Raw genomic sequence first — 9,370 nt, forward strand, 5'->3', positions numbered from 1 at the left:
GGGAATGACACATTACCTATATCTCATGCATTGACTGAGTGACTCAAGATTGGTTTCGTTTCCTCGGCTTGGGGAATCATTATTGAGGACCTTGATGCATAGATCATTATGTATAGGTGAAATTGAGAATTCAAAATGGTGGTGAACTAATACGCTACGGGTGTTGGATACCATGGTGAGACTACCATGGTGAGGTTAGAGTTGTCTATTCTCCATACAAAACAGTACTTGATCAAAAACACAAAATTTGAAAATCACAATGCATTTTTACGCAATTTCTACTGGTTTGATCCTCTTAATCTACCTTCTTAATGCTTTTTTACAACAAAAAATCCATTGAAAAATAATTGCACCATTTTGTATGGAGAATAGCCATTGCCAGTATTTTCATGTAAGAGATTATTCAAAATCCCTGCTACTTTTGCCTAGATTGAGGATTTCCAGAAGGATTGTTTCTTGGTTCTCCCTTCTTGTGGCCAAGTTCACTATGTATATTTTATGATTTGATTAATGAAGGGAACTCCCCCTACATGAGCAATTTGCCTTAAAAAAAATAGATAAATTTTTAAAATAAAAAAATACTTGATTATCATTAGTTCAGATAATTTTTTTAATAGCTATTTAAGTAATAAAATGAAAACTTATTGCAATAATACTTAGCCTAACAAAAGTACTAATAAATTATACTAATACTTTTAAAATGACTAAACATACAATAAATAATTTATTTCAAATTAACATATAATTTTTCAATAAATAAAATAAAATATTTGTTAAATAAAAAAATTCAATCTTCAAATAAAAATAAATAAAATAATATCTATTACAGATTATATCATTAGAGACTTTAATGGCTCCCTAATTTGGGTTGCACTAATCAAACTACTAGATGGGACAAACAATGATGCTAAGTTTTTGACAATGGCAGAAGGCATTAAAAAATGCAAAGAACTAAACATTCAACAAGTTGATATCAAAGACGACTCCAATATAGTGATCAATGCAATGGTGTCGAAACACGTGCCCAAATGGAAATTATGTATGAGGATCAACTACATATTGCCACTAGGTAATGAACGATTTGGAGGACTACACGATGAAACATCTTCTATGAAGCAAACATTGCTACTGATATGCTCTCAAATTGGGCGATTGATTAGAATGGCAGAGCAATCCATTCAAACAAGGTATCAACACGAGGAACTTTGGAGAAGATCCTAGACATAGATTGCAGATGAGGGAAATGACACGTTACCTACATCTCATGCATCGACTGAATAATTGGGGTCTGGTTCCCTTTCCTTAGTGTGGGGAATCATTATCGAGGACCCTAGAGCGTAAATCATTGTCTATAAGTGAAATTTAGAATTCAGAATGGTGGTGAATTGATATACTATGAGTGTTGGATACCATGGTGAGACTACCATAGTATTTTCATGTAAGGGATTATTCAAAATCCCTGTTGGTTTTGCCCAAATTGAGGATTTTCAGAAGGATTGTTTTGTGGTTCTCCCTTTTTGCGGCCAAGTCCACCATCTATATTTTTCTGATTTGATTAATGAAGGGAGCTCCCCTTACAAGAGCAATTTGCCTAAAAAACCAAGATAATTTTTTTTAAAAAATAACTTGATTATCATTGTTTGAATAAATTTTTTAATAATTATTTAAGTAATAAAATGAAAACTCATTGCAATAGTACTCAACGTAACAAAAGTATTAATAAATTAATAAAAAATTATACCAATACTTTTAAAACGAGTACATGATTAAATATACTATAACTAATTTATTTCAAATTAATATATAATTCTTCAACAAATGAAATAAATATCTACTAAATTAAAAAAATTCACTCTTTAAATATAAAAAAATAAAAAACTGAAAATAAAAAAATTATGCTCATCACATTTAAAAAATACATTCATTTAAAAATATCCCTTTTATATATTTATATCAAATCATACCACCAAAATAGATCCAAAAGTAAATGGGTATTGGCACCGGTTTGCAAATTCCACAATTACATAGAGACATACAAATACAAATACAACTAGCAATTGCACCTTGGTGTGCAATGGGTATGTTGAAAATGCGTGAAAGGTCAAATAGGAAATATTTTGGTCTATTTTTGTATAATTATATAGTACGTGAGGTCAATTGGTAGCAACAAATGATGTTGTATGCATAACAAAGGTCTTAATGGATAAGTGATAGCTTCAAATAAACTATGCATCCACTTACTAAGATGTAAACATGATTAAAATAAAATATTTGAATCTATATGATAATTACACTCCATTACAAACAAGCTTATGTTTTGTTTGCAATAGAGGGAGACATAGAGAGAGATAGGGATAACAAGAGGGAGAGGACAGATGGAGATAGACAAGATATATATATATATATATATATATATATATATATATATATATATATATATATATATATATATATATATATATATATATATATATATATATATATATATATATATATATATATATGTACACACACACACACATACATACGTACATGTACATATACATACATGTATATGTATACATATACATACATACATACATATATATATATATATATATATATATATATATATATATATATATATATATATATATATATATATATATCGTATATCGTATCGGTGGAAAAATGGTGAATGATAAATCAAGAAGGAAAACTACCCTTTCCCTCAAAGAGAGATGAGAGTTTCGCTATCGATTACCATTCAAACACTTTTCACCATTACATTAGGAAGGGGGAGAAGATAATTCACTAGATTCAATCTCTCCACACAAAGATGGTAGATTGAATTCTAAATGAATTGGGGATGCTAAATTGATCCCCTCTTCCTTGTTTGATTTGGAAGGAATTGATTGAATTATGTAGTGCAAAACTGACAAATAATTGATTATAACTTGAGATCAGAATATGGGATGAAGTTGTACACCTGGATTTGGCAGTAAAATGTCGAGACGAAGTCGCCCTGCAAATTTGAGGAAAAGTTGCCCGGACTGTGGCAAGAATGTACACGGTCCTTCGAAAAATCCACGAAACGAAAAGGGTTTTTTCGCCTCTGCAAATGAAGCTCGAATCCTAAAGTACAACGCACCTGCAACCTACACACAGAAAAGAGAGGAAAATGGGTTGGGATTGGGGGTTTGCCTTTAGGTTAAACCCCAATTTTAGAATTAACCAAGTAATAAAATAAAGTACTTGCAAGTAGATGTAAATGAAAGACTGAATTGTAAATCACCTCAAAGGAGGTTGTAGTAGCAATGTTGATAGAAATTCTTGTGTGGAATTGTATGTTAAAATCAATCTCCTCTTCAATGGTTGAATCCTTGACTTGAATGCAACATCTAGCCTTAAAGGGAGACTTTAGAATGCTCAATGCTGGAAAAGAATGCTTGAATGCTCTTCAATGCTTGATTGCTTGTGCACACTCCAATCTTATCCAACTCCAACTTTTGCAAATGAGAGGACGAATGCCCCTTAAATACATGTTTGGTGGATTTGAATTTCATCACGAGCCGACATCGGGGGAGTTTCCTGCCAGAGGCACAACCCACAATGCATGCTCCAGGAAGGGTCCTGCCCAGAGAGAGAGAGAGAGAGAGAGAGAGAGAGAGAGAGAGAGAGAGAGAGAGAGAGAGAGAGAGAGAGAGAGAGAGAGAGAGAGAGAGAGAGAGATGTAAAGAAAGATGGATGTAGACTTACAAATATATAGAAGTAGGGAGACAATTAGAGATGAAGACAAGGAAAGAGAAATAGTAGGAGATAGAGAGGGAGAGAGAAGAATGGAGAAATGCATATATATGTGAAAAGAGAGATACTTGTAAAGAGAGAGATATATATGGGAAGAGAAAGGGAGAAGAGAGGAAGATACAAAGAGATAGATAAGGAGATAGAGAGGTGGTGAAGGAGGGAGAGATATAAAGAGGTGAGATAGAGAGGGAGGCAGAGATATGTAGAGGAGGGAGGAGGGAGTGACAGAGATAGAGAGGGATGGGTAAAGAGATAAAGAGATAGGGAGAGAGGGTTAGTGCTAAGGAGACACACGTAGAGAGAGAGGGGGAGTGATATAGGTAGAGGGAGATATATAGAGAAAAAGAGATAACAAGAGATGGGGAGATAAACATAGAGATATATGGACAAAAATAGATAAACAAGAGTGAAAGGGAGATAGAGAGAGAAAGAAGTAAAGATAGATATTCAGTAGTAGATTTGGAGTGAGTGAGAAATAGTGGGATATAGATAGAGAGGGGGAAGGAGAGATGGGGAGATAGAGATAGAGGGAGCAAGAGTGAGAGAAACACGATGGTAGAGGCAAGTAATAGAGAGAGGGAGAGATGGATAAAGAGGGGGAAGATAGAGAGATATAGATAAATATAGGGAGTGTGTCTATATGAGTGAGAGATAGATGGTGAGGAAGAGATATATATATATACTCTGCGTGTGTGTGTGTGTGTGTGTGTGTGTGTGTGTGTGTGTGAGAGAGAGAGAGAGAGAGAGAGAGAGAGAGAGAGAGAGAGGCAATGAGAGAGGGAGAGACAAAGCTATACAAAGATAGAGATATAGGAAACGATATAATATAATATTTAAAAAAAATCTAATATATTATAAACTATTTATACATTATATTTATCATTTATATGTTTTATATGATATTATACATAAAAAATATATTTAGTATTATATTATATTAGAACTAAAATAAAATATAGTTGTATAATAAAGATAATTATAATATAAATTTACATAAACTAACACTCATTGTTATTTATCAATATATATTTAAAAAGTTAAATAATGACATTTTTCAAATCATTTATTTATATATTATAATTTGACAAATTATTAAAATAAATAAAAATTAAATTAAAAAATTTTAGACATAATTTATTATTTTAATTATTTAGTGTATATTATAATATACTAATTCTTAAAAATTATAAAAAAGTATATATATATTTTAAAAGATTATGAATATATAATTAACTACTTATACATTTTATTTATTATTAATATGTATGCTATAATTATAATATAATGTTATATATAAATAAAAAATTTAAAAATATATTTTGAGATAATATATATTTTTTGATCGATAATGATAGATTTTATTAATAAAGGAAAGGAAAGTACATCATCAAGAGTAAACCACTATGCCAAACCACCCAAAATCCATCAAAAAACCGCCCACCCAAACCGCTAGCATAGGCAGACATCCCATACAAATTCAAAACTACAATCCCAACCAAAAAATTATGTACCGATTGACAAAAACAGTAAATCGATACCAAGCCAAAAAAACCACATAGTCTTAAACAAAAAAACGAGAATCAATCCCGATCAAAATGCGCAAACAAGATGAATTACATGCTACCCAGGAGCAAAGCCAAGGCCAGTTTCTCGTCCGCCACCTCCTCCTTCCTGCGCCTTGACCTCAGATGAAGCCTCCGACTGCTCACCTCCACATCCCCTGCTGCCTCTCAAACTTGTCTGATCACTTCCTCTAATTCCATAATTTGCGCAAACATTTTAAGTGCCTCCCACCCTCTCCTTGCCGTCTCCCTAAACTTGGCTTTCACCGCTTCTTGTCGTCTAAGAAAATGAATGTATCTGCCCCTTAACTCTTGGTGGACTGCACGAATTTCCTCCGAGACATCAAAACCTTGCCCCAGAATAGCCCACTCCAACGAAGATTCCAAATTATCAAGGTATTCTAATGGTACAATTACCTTCATCACCCTCCTGTTAAATTTCAATTACATGTAGTACATAAATTTAAATGATTATATATTTAAATATATAATTTTGCCATCTTATATCTAAAATATATTTAATAAAAATATAATTATAATTTCTACATTGAATAAAAATTTATAAAGACTTACTTTTAACACGATTTAATAATGGCATTATATGAATAAAATAAATTTAACATTATAATAATATTATACATATATTTACCATTTAATAATATTATAAATCCAATAATAATTTAATAAAATCTCAAACTAACATTCATAAAACAACAGATAAAAAATTAAATAGAACACCCAATAAAAAAACTAATCGGATGGCATAATATTTTGTATGGGCAAATCAAAATAAGGTGTGCATAAAAAGGTATGAGAAAATTAAATATATAATTGCTTATCCGTGCATTTTGCTTTAGTTTGGAGTAAAACAAAACTGGTCACCAATAACGCAACCGTACACGAACTTCACCTAGTTTAATCAATAAAATAACAGACCATCATGGGGTCCCTTAGCGGTGAACCAGAGGGAAGTTTAACAGTAGTTTGTCAACAAGACAGTGGGAAGGGGTCCCACTTTTCAATGGGAAGTAATTTTTTGTATCATCTGGGTTTTATGGTGGGGGCAAATAGTAACCTACAAGCTCGGATTATGAGCTTCATGTTAACCCGTTGTTATCATGAGGGTTGGAAACCTCCTACAAACCTACCCGAGGCTCCTTAGCCTGCGGCCAATTTTGATGGTTTAACAGGGTCCTGCAGGTCTGCCATGGCATATTTTCTCCAGAGACAGGAAAACAACACAGACGAAAGATTGATACTAGTGAATACAAAACAATATAAAAGGGTATACTAAGACGTAGACAAATTCGAAGGTTAAGGCAATTGGATAAGAAATGATTTGCAATGATTTGGTCGAAGGTGAACATTTTTTCTGACAAGACTTTTCAAACCAATATGGAACAAGAGGGGTAGAAAGGGAACAAGAATGATAAGATAAGGTTGAAAGAACAAGCATATGTTAATGAGATTCCGAAATCTAATTTGGTTCGGGCAGAAGTATACACATCAAATAAAGAGGACATCATAGAAGATAGACAAGGCAAAAATATTTTTTATAGCCCAACTTCAACATCGTTATTATGATCATCTGAGTTATATGTGGAGAAGCTTATAGAACTAAAAAAAGAGGCTCGAGGTATATGAAGCAATAGAGTATACAAGCAAAATATAGAGAGAGAGAGGAGAGAGAGAGAGAGAGAGAGAGAGAGAGAGAGAGAGAGAGAGAGAGAGAGAGAGAGAGAGAGAGAGAGAGAGAGAGAGAGAGAGAGAGAGAGAGAGAGAGAGAGAGAGAGAGAGAGGAGAGAGAGAGAGAGAGCAAAAACCTTAAAGAACAAATGTCAGACATGTAGACCAAAATAGAACCTTAAAGAACAAATGTCAGACATGTAGACAAAAATAGAAACAGGACAACAAGAGTTGGAAACCATAAAACAAGAACTAGAACAATTGAAATTGATTGAGGATAGCGGATCTGAACTGGTAGAGGGAGAGGACACGACACAAGTAAAAGAAACTCAACTAACATTAGCGGACTTGGACACTAAAGAGTCTAAATTAAGGGAGCAGATAGAAGAGGCTCAATCTTGGTCACAAGTGGTAAATGGATTAGCAAACAAACAAAAAGGCATCATTGAGCAGCAAATTAAAACACAGAAAAAGGAAGAACAAGACAAACTTGGTAAGGCTTCAAATATCATTATCAAAGGAATCAAAGAATTCAGAGAAAATGAGAGAACCAACATTTTAGTCAGAGACTTTCTTAAAGATAAGTTGGAATGGACAGGGGGTATTCAACAAGTTAATAGGGTAGGAAGGAAGATAGACGAAGGCAAAGATAGGAATATAAGAGTTACTTTGAGAAGCATAGAGGATAAAATAAGGATCCTCATAAATAGAAGGCTACTTAGAGGTTCACAATTCTATCTAGATGAAGATCTGACTTTTGTGTAGCAGAGGAACAAAGGAAGGAGTGGAATAAAGTTAAGACAACAAGAAATGAAGGAAAGTGGGCATGGTTGAAGAACGGGAAAGCGTAGATTAGGGAGCGCTTCTCAAATAAGAAATAGGAATTAGGGGCCCCACAAGACTACTTAAGTGTAGTGAGTTGGAACTGCATAGGTTATCCTTGGAGAAGAGGTCCCAGGGTGGGGTCCACAGTAGAAGGGAAGGATATTATCATCTTTGTTGAAACATGTGAGCATGACAGTTGTAAGGTTTCGTATTTTGACGGCTACAATTTTTTTTTTCAATATGGAACAAATGGAATGGGACAGGTAAAGGACATGGGGGAGTCGCGGTGCTTATAAATGAGAAACGGTATGTAACTGTTAAATTTGAGAAAGAGGACTCAAATAAATAATACATTTGGCTGCAAATAATAGTAAATGAGATAATTTTCAGGTTGGTTGCTTGTTATTTCGCTCCTAAAAACTCTAAGTTCTACAAGAGAGGGAATTTAGACAATGAAGATCCTTACACGTGATTAAAAAAAGATATCTCCTTATTCAACACCTTAAGAGAAATAATGCTAATAGTTGACTTTAATGCAAGGACAACCAATAACCAATTTCTTCAACCGAGCAGTGGTGAAAAATGAGAAAATAATCCTCTATAGCTGGAAGAAAGTGAAGGTCAATCTTGGGAAAGAACTTCACAAAATTACGATGGGGATATCTCACACTTTGGGGCAAAAATATTGGGGATGTGTAGTTTGTTTGGTATGGTTATTTGCAATGGAACGAGGGGTTGGCCGACTTCAGGGAATATCACTTGCAAAACATACAATGGTTAGAGCGTGGTTGATTACTTGATTTGCTCTCAAAATCTTATATCTAGAGTGTTGGAGTTTGACATTGGTGATTGCCCTATAGAATTGAAATCCAACTATATGCCTCTTTTTGTCCAAATGGACTGTGCTACATGCAACCCACAATTTAATCAAGATCTTAACATGCAAAAGAAAATTGTTGCTAAAGGCAAAGTCCTCATAAATCAAGAAAACAAGGGCATCTTCAAGCCTGTCCTTAAGCAACAATTTCATGAACAAAATAATATGATGAAGGGGGGAAGACTCGTTAAAGAGGATGATCATGTTCATAGCAACCAACTAATACCTATTGTACACAAAGCTTTGAGTGCTTGCAAGAGGAATTGCAATAGAAAGAGGGCGAATACTTTCTTGGTAAACCCATGGTATGACGAAGAGTGCAAGGCAGCCAAGAGATTTTTGAAGGGGAAAGATCCGAGCAAAGAAAACAATAAGAAATACGCAAAGTTGATTCAAACAAAAAAAGAAGAATATGTAAAGGCAAGAAGGAAGGAGTTAATCTCTCTTGGTAGAAACAACCCCAAAGATTTTTGGAAGGAATTACAACAGCGGAGTAAACAAACTGAAAACAGTATCGCTGATACCCAATGGCTTGATTATGCAAAGCTTCTTTATGAGCGGATTCACGAGAAACACTCTCCTCCCATAGTGAACACGTTGATGGAGCTATTCACGGTAGAAGATATCAAAAAGG

Source organism: Cryptomeria japonica, chromosome 3 (genome assembly GCF_030272615.1).
Source record: "Cryptomeria japonica chromosome 3, Sugi_1.0, whole genome shotgun sequence".
NCBI lineage: Eukaryota > Viridiplantae > Streptophyta > Pinopsida > Cupressales > Cupressaceae > Cryptomeria > Cryptomeria japonica.